This window comes from Osmerus mordax, chromosome 26 (genome assembly GCF_038355195.1).
Source record: "Osmerus mordax isolate fOsmMor3 chromosome 26, fOsmMor3.pri, whole genome shotgun sequence".
Lineage (NCBI taxonomy): Eukaryota > Metazoa > Chordata > Actinopteri > Osmeriformes > Osmeridae > Osmerus > Osmerus mordax.
Window position 1 is genome coordinate 8,991,679 of NC_090075.1, and position 12,435 is coordinate 9,004,113.

Sequence of the window (12,435 nt, forward strand, 5' to 3'; positions counted from 1 at the left end):
CAACATGGGAATGATCCAGAAACGCACCAGAGGGAAGCCTGCAGTCATCAGATATGCTCGCTTTTCAGAAAAGAAGGACCCTGAGAACTTCTACGGAAGATTGCTCAAACTCTACCTCCCCCATCGGTCAGAGTCATCGCTGAAAACGGAAATGTTCCCCACACACCAGGAGTTTTACAAACATGCCCATGTGAGATTACCAGGAACACGCGAGATATGCGCAGTGACTGCAATTGTTCAAATAAACCAACAGAAGTTTGAACAACACAGTAAGATAGTGGAACAAGTCTTAAACGACTACATGCAGAATGGCCCTGTGGAAGATGCTTGGAACACCTTCGCCCCGGAAGCTGATTTGGAGAAGTTGGAATGTATAGAAGAACGAAAACAAGCAGAACCACTTCACGAGAATGAACAAGATGATGTTCCGGAGTTTACACGTGAGAAGCAAACTGGGGGGATTGCATTTACTGTAAAGGCCCCACAAATGTGCCCAGATTTTGTTCGCAAAATGTATCGAAACCTTAACCAAACACAAGCTGGCGCATTCTACTTGGTTCGTGAGTGGTGCGTTAACCGTGTGCGTGGCCTAAATCCTGACCCTTTCTTTTACTTTGTCACTGGTGGCGCAGGCACAGGAAAATCTCACCTCATCAAGTGTGTTCATGCTGAGGCAACAAAAATACTCAGTAAACTGCCTAGACTATGCGAGGAAACCGACATATCCATGCCAACCGTTTTACTGACTGCATTTACAGGAACCGCTGCTTTCAACATTTCAGGCAACACTTTGCATTATGTCCTGAAGTTGCCACGATGCTTAAAGCCACCGTACCAAGGACTTGGAAATCTCATAGATGAAGTGAGGGCCCAGCTGTCAAATGCATCATTATTGACGAGGTGTCAATGATTTCAAAGCCCTTGTTTGCCTACGTCAACTGGAGATTACAGCAAATCAAAGGCAGTAAGAAACCATTTGGTGGCATGTCGGTACTGGCAGTAGGAGACTTTTATCAGCTCCCCCCACTGGGAAGAAGTAAACCGCTCTGCGTGTTTGAAGAAGATACAGATGACTTCTGGAAAGACTACTTTCAAATGATCACACTCACAGACATTATGCGCCAGAGAGATGATGTTGCATTCGCTGAGCTTTTGAATAGAATCAGAGTGAAGCAGAAGACGGACGCCTTGAGCAATGATGACAAAGCTCTGCTTCATCAGGCTGTGACTGACCCCGCCCGCTGCCCTAATGACGTGCTACACATCTTTTCCACCAACAAAGAAGTTGATAGACATAATGCTGCAACTGTGTCTGTTCTCCATTCCAACGTCATCAACATAGATGCAGAGGACTATAGAAGAGACCCTAAAACTGGAGTGATGAAGAAGCAACGCCATCCTTTAAAAGGACAAAAAGACAATCTGCTTGACATGCTACAAGCAGCTGAAGGTGCCCGAATCATGATCACCAGAAACATAGATGTGGAAGACGGGCTTGTAAACGGGACATTTGGAAAGATTGCGAGAATAGTCACCCAGACAGAGAATGGTGCTACGGCTATAAACTTGTTGGGACTTGTGCTGGACAATCCAAATGCAGGACAAAGGTATCGGGACAATTCATCAGGTGATGCTGGAAACTTGGTGTACATAGAGAGGGTATAGGAAAACCTGAAACAAAAAGGAGTGGTTCGCAGGCAGTTTCCCGTCAGGCTGGCTTTTGTATGTACAATTCACAAAGTCCAAGGAATGACAACACAATCCGCAGTGGTTTCATTAAAACGTGTCTTCCAACCTGGAATGGCCTACGTGGCTCTGAGTAGAACAACTTCACTGCAAGGACTGAAAATGACAGACTTTGATGAGAAGAAGATATTTTGTGATCCTGCAATCACAGCATCACTGGACTCAATGACAAGAGCATCATTGGACAGCACTATGCCACTTATCAAGTATCAACAGACCACAAACGAGGCGCAAACATTGACGATAATCCATCACAACACGGAAGGATTGCCAGCTCACATTGCCGATATCAAATCTCATCACCAGTTGACACTTGGAGACGTTTTATGTTTTACCGAAACTCATCTATCAGGATCTTTTGTTGCTGAAAGTCTACAGCTGGAGGGCTACAACATGTTCAAACGCAACAGACACCTCTCTTACACCAACCATCCTCACATTGCAAGTAGAAGCGGAGGTGGAGTCGCTATGTATGTCCGAAACCATTACCATGCCTGTGAAAAACAGTACCTTCAAAATGTTACTGACTTGGAGTTTTTGGTCGTCAAACTGGAATCCGCTCTCAAAGCTTTGATTGCTGTTGTGTACAGACCACCGGATTACAATATTAGCCACTTCCTTTCAAACCTGCAAAGCCTCTTGGAATCTTTAGACATTATGGATTGCCAGCCTATCGTACTTTGTGGAGATTTCAACGAAGATTTACTGTCCAGTGGAGAGAAGCCAATATCCAACCTTCAGTCAAGAGGATATACACAACTGGTCAGAGAAGCCACCACTGAGAAGAACACACTGTTGGATCATGTTTACATCTCCAGAGCACAAGACTGTCTCCAATCGGGATTATTGCAAATTTACTACAGCTATCATGATCCTGTATATTGTATTCTAACTCTAGACCAAGTAAAAAACATGACTCAAAACAAAGTCAGCGGCTCCGAAGTCTTCCAACACTTCCAGCATTTGGGCCTGTGCGGCACTGACAGACCTAACTCTACGCCACAAGAACCCACCATCATCTCCAGCCTTCAAAACCAACTCAGAATCATGTCACGCCACAGCAACCTACCAGCCACTCAAAGCCTTCCAAATCAACGCAAGATCACAGCACAGCAGCAATTTGTCACACCATGACAAAGGACCAACAAAACGACTCACCACCACACGACAACCAACCAGCACTTGTCACAATAGGGATAATACGCCTCCAACCCTCGTTGTCTGATCAAGTGGGCCTGTGCGGCACTGACAGACCTAACTCTACGCCACAAGAACCCACCATCATCTCCAGCCTTCAAAACCAACTCAGAATCATGTCACGCCACAGCAACCTACCAGCCACTCAACAGCATTCCAAATCAACGCAAGATCACAGCACAGCAGCAATTTGTCACGCCATGACAAAGGACCAACAAAACGACTCACCACCACACGACAACCAACCAGCACTTGTCACAATAGGGATAATACGCCTCCAACCCTCGTTGTCTGATCAAGTGGGCCTGTGCGGCACTGACAGACCTAACTCTACGCCACAAGAACCCACCATCATCTCCAGCCTTCAAAACCAACTCAGAATCATGTCACGCCACAGCAACCTACCAGCCACTCAACAGCATTCCAAATCAACGCAAGATCACAGCACAGCAGCAATTTGTCACGCCATGACAAAGGACCAACAAAGCGACTCACCACCACACGACAACCAACCAGCACTTGTCACAATAGGGATAGTACGCCTCCAACCCTCCAATTCTCGTTGTCTGATCAAGTGGGCCTGTGCGGCACTGACAGACCTAACTCTACGCCACAAGAACCCACCATCATCTCCAGCCTTCAAAACCAACTCAGAATCATGTCACGCCACAGCAACCTACCAGCCACTCAACAGCATTCCAAATCAACGCAAGATCACAGCACAGCAGCAATTTGTCACGCCATGACAAAGGACCAACAAAACGACTCACCACCACACGACAACCAACCAGCACTTGTCACAATAGGGATAATACGCCTCCAACCCTCGTTGTCTGATCAAGTGGGCCTGTGCGGCACTGACAGACCTAACTCTACGCCACAAGAACCCACCATCATCTCCAGCCTTCAAAACCAACTCAGAATCATGTCACGCCACAGCAACCTACCAGCCACTCAACAGCATTCCAAATCAACGCAAGATCACAGCACAGCAGCAATTTATCACACCATGACAAAGGACCAACAAAGCGACTCACCACCACACGACAACCAACCAGCACTTGTCACAATAGGGATAATACGCCTCCAACCCTCGTTGTCTGATCAAGTGGGCCTATGCGGCACTGACAGACCTAACTCTACGCCACAAGAACCCACCATCATCTCCAGCCTTCAAAACCAACTCAGAATCATGTCACGCCACAGCAACCTACCAGCCACTCAACAGCATTCCAAATCAACGCAAGATCACAGCACAGCAGCAATTTGTCACGCCATGACAAAGGACCAACAAAGCGACTCACCACCACACGACAACCAACCAGCACTTGTCACAATAGGGATAATACGCCTCCAACCCTCGTTGTCTGATCAAGTGGGCCTGTGCGGCACTGACAGACCTAACTCTACGCCACAAGAACCCACCATCATCTCCAGCCTTCAAAACCAACTCAGAATCATGTCACGCCACAGCAACCTACCAGCCACTCAACAGCATTCCAAATCAACGCAAGATCACAGCACAGCAGCAATTTATCACACCATGACAAAGGACCAACAAAGCGACTCACCACCACACGACAACCAACCAGCACTTGTCACAATAGGGATAATACGCCTCCAACCCTCGTTGTCTGATCAAGTGGGCCTATGCGGCACTGACAGACCTAACTCTACGCCACAAGAACCCACCATCATCTCCAGCCTTCAAAACCAACTCAGAATCATGTCACGCCACAGCAACCTACCAGCCACTCAACAGCATTCCAAATCAACGCAAGATCACAGCACAGCAGCAATTTGTCACACCATGACAAAGGACCAACAAAGCGACTCACCACCACACGACAACCAACCAGCACTTGTCACAATAGGGATAGTACGCCTCCAACCCTCCAATTCTCGTTGTCTGATCAAGTGGGCCTGTGCGGCACTGACAGACTTAACTCTGGTGTATTTTGTAATGAGATCTTGGTGACAGACAGGGGGCCCTAATAAAGGGCCTTGTTAAGCCAAGGTGCCACGCCCCACAAAAACCCACCAGCATCTCCAGCCTCTAAAACAAACTGATATTCTACCCCCCCCACCACCACTCTGTTATAGTTCATGTTTTTACACCCCCCGCTAAATAATGCATTGATGTTTATTGTGTTACAATCATGTTGTGTTACGTTTCATGTTTTAACGTCTGTTGTTTTGTCACCCATTCTATTCAGTAGGTGCGGTGGGCAGCTGTGGAGCAGTGATCAGGCACCACCTCCAGATTTATAGCATATGTTCATTTAGTTACAGTTTGTGTAAATGTTATAAATGTGTATATATTCAGTATCCATCTTCTACACTAGGAGCAGTGAGCAGCTGCAGAGCATTGACTGGTGACCAACTCCAGATCCATTTCTAATTCCCACCTCTGGTTATTCTGGAAAAGTGTGTACGAGTCTCAATTATCCAGATAAATTAAAGTGCACCAGTTCTCAATGTTCTTGTGATTCCATTCACATTGAATATGAGATACAGATGCTACATGGGCATCAATAATAACCATTTACAACATTTAGGACAGTATTTATAATAAAATCATTTAAATGTACCTGTAGTGGTTAAAAAATAAACCTGAACTTGTCCAGAAGGGATTTCAAGTGTGCTTTTTTAAATACTTATTTGTTTGTGTAAATCTGATACCTTTTGCGGGAGACACTTAACCCCAAATCTATATGATGCTTAAAATACTTTTGAAAATCAAATATCCATTTTAGATAGACTTGTTGCTGGAAATCCTAACCTGGAATACTGGACATAAGTTTTGATGGAATTTTCTTTTGAGAAATGTTACACAAATGTCATGTAATAAGGTAAAAACATTTTCTTTAAATAACATTCCCATATATAATTTTGCTTAATCAAGGCTATCTTTCTGTTGCTTTTTATATATGTTGCCTATCAACTGGAAGAAATGTTGGTTGTATGGTTTATTACAAGTTTACAAAACTACATGTCAACTAATGGTTGCTCTCAAGGAATTATAATCCTAGTAACCAGATAACAGGACGAGTTGACCAACAACCTACACACATTTTCTTTGCTGTCTAAAACCAATGTAAAAACACACTGAATGGTTGATATCGGTAAACACCAGGAGACTATGGGCAGCTGGGGCAGCCGCAAGCACACCCTCACAATTTCCCCAGAAATTGTATCCTCTCTAGTTTATTGGGTGTGCTCAAGCCTTCGGCGAGAGCACAACCTTTGTTCTCTCACATATATATTATTATTATTATTTATTTATTTTTGCCCCCCTAAAACTCAGTCAATATTTGGCCTACATAGACAACGTAGGTGTCAAAAGTTTCGTCTTGGTAGCGATTGAGTTGCTTCTATTGGAATTTACGTTCCGTTGCATGGTTTAGGCTGAAGTTAAGTTTTTGTGGCGAAAAGTGAAGCTAACGGTGGATAATTTGCTAGCCACAGTCACTGACGTTACTAACGTCACTACGTCACGAAAACACGCGTGACTACCTTTGGCAGAACATTCGTTTCGCATCTGTTAACTTGGGGGATAGCTAGGCTAACTATAGCTTTACTGCAAGGCAGCTGCAGAAACGCCACAAGCAAAGAGTGATAACTATTTACTCATTTTACTTTGTGATATGACACACAATTGTGATGTGTAATGTACAGTATAAGCTGATATTATTAAGGAAGTACATCTACTTTCGGAAACAGTAGTCTACTATTTCACTGAAGTATTAGCATCATGACATTAGCCTGTGTTGCCCGGGCAACACATACTACAGTGGTCTATGATGTATCTGTTTTCAATCGTTAAAATAAACATTCCTCACATATACATTTTCGTTGTAGGATTTATTATGACATTAGATTACAAGTAAACGATTTGTCGGTGAAATTATCATTACCTGTGGTTTCAATCCAGTGTATCACTGCAACGCTGTAGCCTACGCGAGACACTACAAAAACATCTACACAGCTGTAGGAAGTCAAACGGCGACAGAACATGTTCGGCACTCCCCTTACTTAAATCAAAAGTCTATCTAACTGCTAACCTTAACTTCATATTTTCAGTTAGCAGATGATACTGTTTGAATCGCGATTCTATCTTCTGCCGGTAACGTTTTGATTCAGCCTGTCAGCTGCCTCTTGCAGGGGAAATGAGAAGACATCATATTTCATTCTACACTTCACTCGTATTTTCAGTTGTAAATGAGCAGCAAAAAAAAGATGATTTTAAATCTATGTAATCTTTATAAATAATAAGTAGGCCCGATGCATTTTTATATAAAATATACAAACCCCTGTGCAACAGACGCAAGCAAGCACACCCTACAATTTCCCCAGAAATTGTATACTCTCTAGTTATTTATAGCGACATCATTATTTATAGCGAAGTAGCCTACCGGACACTGTTAGCTCGCAATGTACAAAGAATGCTCCTGCAACAAAGTTGTTACTGAGTAACAATTAGCCAGCTAGACGCCGGGCAGAAGTTTGTAGGCATATATAAAGGCCTTAATATGTAATTGATTTGCCTGTGAGATTCGCTGATTTTGGGTGTCCAAGATATGATGGTTTCTGATCTGTATCAACAGTCTAGCCATGTAGCTACAGGGCTCGACATTAAGGCTTGTCCGAGATGAGTGGATTATTTTGTAGGGCAAGTCTGGAATATTAATTTAGATTAATTTCCCCACTGGACAAGTTATTAAAACTCAAACAAAATAAAATCCAATGTTATTTCACGTTATGTGCCACTCATTACGTCTATCGATTTCATTTGACCGAATTCTGCATTAGCAAAACACAAAAAAGTGGCTTCCTCCCAAGATCTCTACAGACCGTGCAGCTAATTTAATGTCAAGCTTATTTACGTTATTGGGGGCATATTTCAGTTACAGTGCCAGATGGTAGGCTACTGTTTGAATCGCGATTCCATCTGAGATAGCTACTGCCGGTAACGTTGTTGTTAGAATAATCTTAAAAGGGGGTTCTTTATTAATGAATGAATGAGTAGGCTAAATGCCTGAAGATATCACCGTGGTAATTTGCATTACAAATGGATACGGACAACGGCATGTCTTTAGTCTGCTGGCATATTTACTGAACTGCTTCCATGACAACCCACTGATACATTTATACAGACCCAGGTACGGGGCATCCAGAGGGTCATACTACAATCACGAGAAGGGAAAAACTTGTTATAGAGATTAGGACCATTTTAGAAGAAAAAAAAACATTTAGTAACTAAATCCAATGTTATGTCTACAAAATTATTTTAGATATAGTATATGCTAAGTTTAGCTAGCTTGCAAATACTGAGGATGGTCTACCGAAGTTGAGTAAGCCAATGCTAGCTGTAGGATATACATTTCACTGGGTCTTGCAGCGCTGCTTGATTTAGTGAAATTATTATGAAATGTTATGTTCTACTAGCCATTTGCCTACTTTAGCAAATCACAGTATTTCCCACCCCTGATAGTGTAACTGAGACGACACAGTTAACTAGAGAGGGTACAATTTCTGGGAAAATTGTAGGGTGTGCTTGCTTGGGTCAGTTGCACAGGGGTCCGTTTTTGAATGACATTTTTACAACTGATATTTCTGTATATTTTATATAAAAATGCATACTTATTATTTATAAAGATTACATAGATTTGAAAGCATTTTTTTTTTTGCTGCTCATTTACAACTGAAAATACGAGTGAAGTGTATAATGAAATAGATGTCTTCTCATTTCCCCTGCAAGAGGCAGCCTCATCGTTGAATCAAAACGAATAAATTTGGCAGACCGGTGTAAAAATTGACCTAATCTCTATGACTTAAACGTCATTTTAAGTTTTTCCCTTCTCATGATATTTTCAGGCATTTAGCCTACTCATTGCATTCATTCATTAATAAAGAACCCCCTATGAAGATTATTCTACGACGTTACCCGGTAGTAGAAGATGGAATCGCGATTCAAACAGTACCATCTGCTACTTGAAAATATGCCCCCAAAAACGTAAATAAGCTTGACATTTATTTAGTGGAAAATCGCTCATTCATAAAAAGCTCACTGGTAGCGATCATTGTCAGTAACAACGCAAAATGCGATATAGCCCTGTGTGGAGAAGCTGCCCCGGTAAATTGTACTACTACGGTACAGTACTAGACTACTGCTGTGTTCGTCTTGGTAGCGATTGCGTTGGTTGAATTGGATTTAACGTTCCTTTGTACGGTTTAAGCTGAAATTAATTATTTTCATGAACAGATTGACAACGTTTAGGCTGTGGCAATGAAGTTCAGGTTAGTAGTTAGATAGACTTTTGATTTAAGTAAGGGGAGTGCCGAACATGTTCTGTCGCCGTTTGACTTCCTAAACAGCTGTGTAGTGTAGATGTTTTTGTAGTGTGTCTCGCGTAAGCTACAGCGTTGCAGTGAGCTACACTGGTTTGAAACCACAGGTAATGGTAATTTCACCAACAAATCGTTTTCTAATGTCAGAATAAATCCTACAACGAAAATGTATATGTGAGGAATGTTTATTTTAACGATTGAAAACAGATAACGCTACATCATAGACCACTGTAGTATGTGTTGCCCGGGCAACACAGGCTAATGTCATGATGCTAATACTTCAGTGAAATAGTAGACTACTGTTTCCGAAAGTAGATGTACTTCCTTAATAATATCAGCTTATATTGTACATTACACATCACAATTGTGTGTCATATCACAAAGTAAAATGAGTAAATAGTTATCACCCTGGCCTCTTTTCTTGTGGCGTTTCTGCAGCTGCCTTGCAGTAAAGCTATAGTTAGCCTAGCTATCCCCCAAGTTAACAGATGCGAAACGAATGTTCTGCAAAGGTAGTCACGCGTGTTTTCGTGACGTTAGTGACGCAGTGACGTTAGTAACGTCAGTGACTGTGGCTAGCAAATTAGCCACCGTTAGCTTCACTTTTCGCCACAAAAACTTAACTTAAGCCTAAACCATGCAACGGAACGTAAATTCCAATAGAAGCAACTCAATCGCTACCAAGACGAAACTTTTGACACCTACGTTGTCTACGTAGGCCAAATATTGACTGAGTTTTAGGGGGGCAAAAAGCAACAAAAAAAAAAATATATATATATATATGAGAGAGAACAAAGGTTGTGCCCTTGCCGAAGGCAAAGCACACCCAATAATTCATCTTTCAAGTAATAAGCCCCCGTTGAAGTGTTGAGCATTTATTTAGGGGGAAATCGCTCATTCATAAAAAGGTCACTGGTAGCGATCATTGTCAGTAACAAAGCAAAATGCGATGTAGCCCTGTGTGGCGGTAAATTCTACTACTACAGTACAGTACTAGACTACTGCTGTGTTCGTCTTGGTAGCGATTGCGTTGGTTGAATTCGATTAAACGTTCCGTTGTACGGTTTAGGCTGAAATTAATTATTTTCATGAACAGATTGACAAAGTTTAGGCTGTGGCAATGAAGTTCAGGTTAGTAGTCAGATAGTTTCACCTATTGAAAGACTTTTGATTTAAGTAAGGGGAGTGCCGAACATGTTCTGTCGCCGTTTGACTTCCTAAACAGCTGTGTAAGTTAGATGTTTTTGTCGTGTGTCTCGCGTAGGCTACAGCGTTGCAGTGAGCAACACTGGTTTGAAACTACAGGTAATGATAATTTCACCCAAATTTTTTTTTACTTGTAATGTAATGTCATAGTAAATCCTACAAAGAAAACAAATGTATTTGTGAGGAATGTTTATTTTAACGATTGAAAACAGATGCATCATAGACCACTGTGGTATGTGTTGCCCGGGCAACAGAGGCTAATGTCATGCTAATGCTTCAGTGAAATAGTAGACTACCGTTTCCGAAAGTAGATGTGGGCCTACTTCCTTAATAATATCAGCTAATATTGTACATTACATTTCATAATTGTGTTTCACATCACAAAGTAAAATGAGTAAATGGTTATCACCCTGGCCTCTTTGCTTGTGGCGTTCCTGCAGCTGCCTTGCAGTAAAGCTATAGTTAGCCTAGCTATCCCCCAAGTTAACAGATGTGAAACGAATGTTCTGCTACAGGTAGTCACGCGTGTTTTTGTGACGTTAGTAACGTCAGTGACTGTGGCTAGCAAATTAGCCACCGTTAGCTTCACTTTTCACCACAAAAACGCAATTTTTACTTAAACCATGCAACGGAACGTAAATAAAAATACAACCAACGCAATCGCTACCAAGACGAACCTTTTGACACCGCCGTTGTGTATGTAGTCCAAATATTGACTGATCCTTAGGGGGGCGAAAATAAATAATAAATAAATATATATGTGAGAGAACAAAGGTTGTGCTCTCGCCGAAGGCTTGAGCACACCCAATAAATGAAACCAATCATATTAAAATTGTCACTTGCCATCTTCCAGCTGTTCGTCACTCTGCAGCCCCCGTCTAATTCCCTGCTCAGCTGCCCTCCTGTCACACCGTCGGTGTGCTACAACGACTGCGTTTTTCAACTCCTCCTCCATACCCTTTCCTGCTCCTCTCTTTCTCTGCGGCAGCCCCCCCCCGCCGCGGCATGCCCTCGCCTTTCTCCTCCAACGCTTTCCGCCGCTTCTCCTCCTTCGCTGTCGCTCCGGCCCTCTTCTTCTTTCTACCACCTCCTTGCTCCATGCCCTCCTCTCCCCCTTCCTCGTGCTCCATCTCGCTGTCCAGCTCGTCCTGCGTGTCTTTCTGGTCTCCATCCTCTCCGACCACACTCGCATCCTCTGCTCCAGAGCTCCGTCCTGTCTCGAACTCTTCGCCTCCCTCCTCCTCCTCGCCAGCCAATTCCTCTCCTTCCTCCTCATTCAGCTCCTTTGCCTGGACGTCCTCTCCCCGCTCTCTCCCTTCTCCATCCGCATCCTCCCCGCTCCGCTGCCCACACTCCCTGGCATAATGCCCGGTTTTGCCACATTTAAAACACTTGAACTCTGGGCAGTCTCTAAAAATGTGCCCCGGCTTGATGCACAGCCGACAGACTATCACCTGCCGGTCATGGATCACCTGAAAGTATTCGGTGCCTCTCAATGTATCGAACTTTGTGGAGTATGGGAGCGAACGGACCTGCTCTGTGAACCGTACTTTTAAAAACCGCGTTCCATCCACAATCTCCGTTCAAGGCCACACTCGACGCTTAATGGTCGAGATGGCCCGTACTCCCCACTCCTCCAGTTTTGCTAAAATCCTCCCATCTTGCAGATAAACCGGCAGGTTAATAAAAGAGACCACCATTTCATTATTGACAATGTCACTGGCATGCACCAAAGCCCCTTTCACCCTGATGCCGTCCATCAACTTCTCCTTAGCTTCATTGTCCTTCATTGTCAGTTCATATGTCCTGTCTCCTCTCTTCCTGCATCCCAGCTCCATTCCACACTCCTTTTTCACTTCCGTTAATAGGTCCATCATTGAAATATTCTCTGTTCCTTCAACCACCACTTCAACAGTCAATTCCTTCCCATATTTT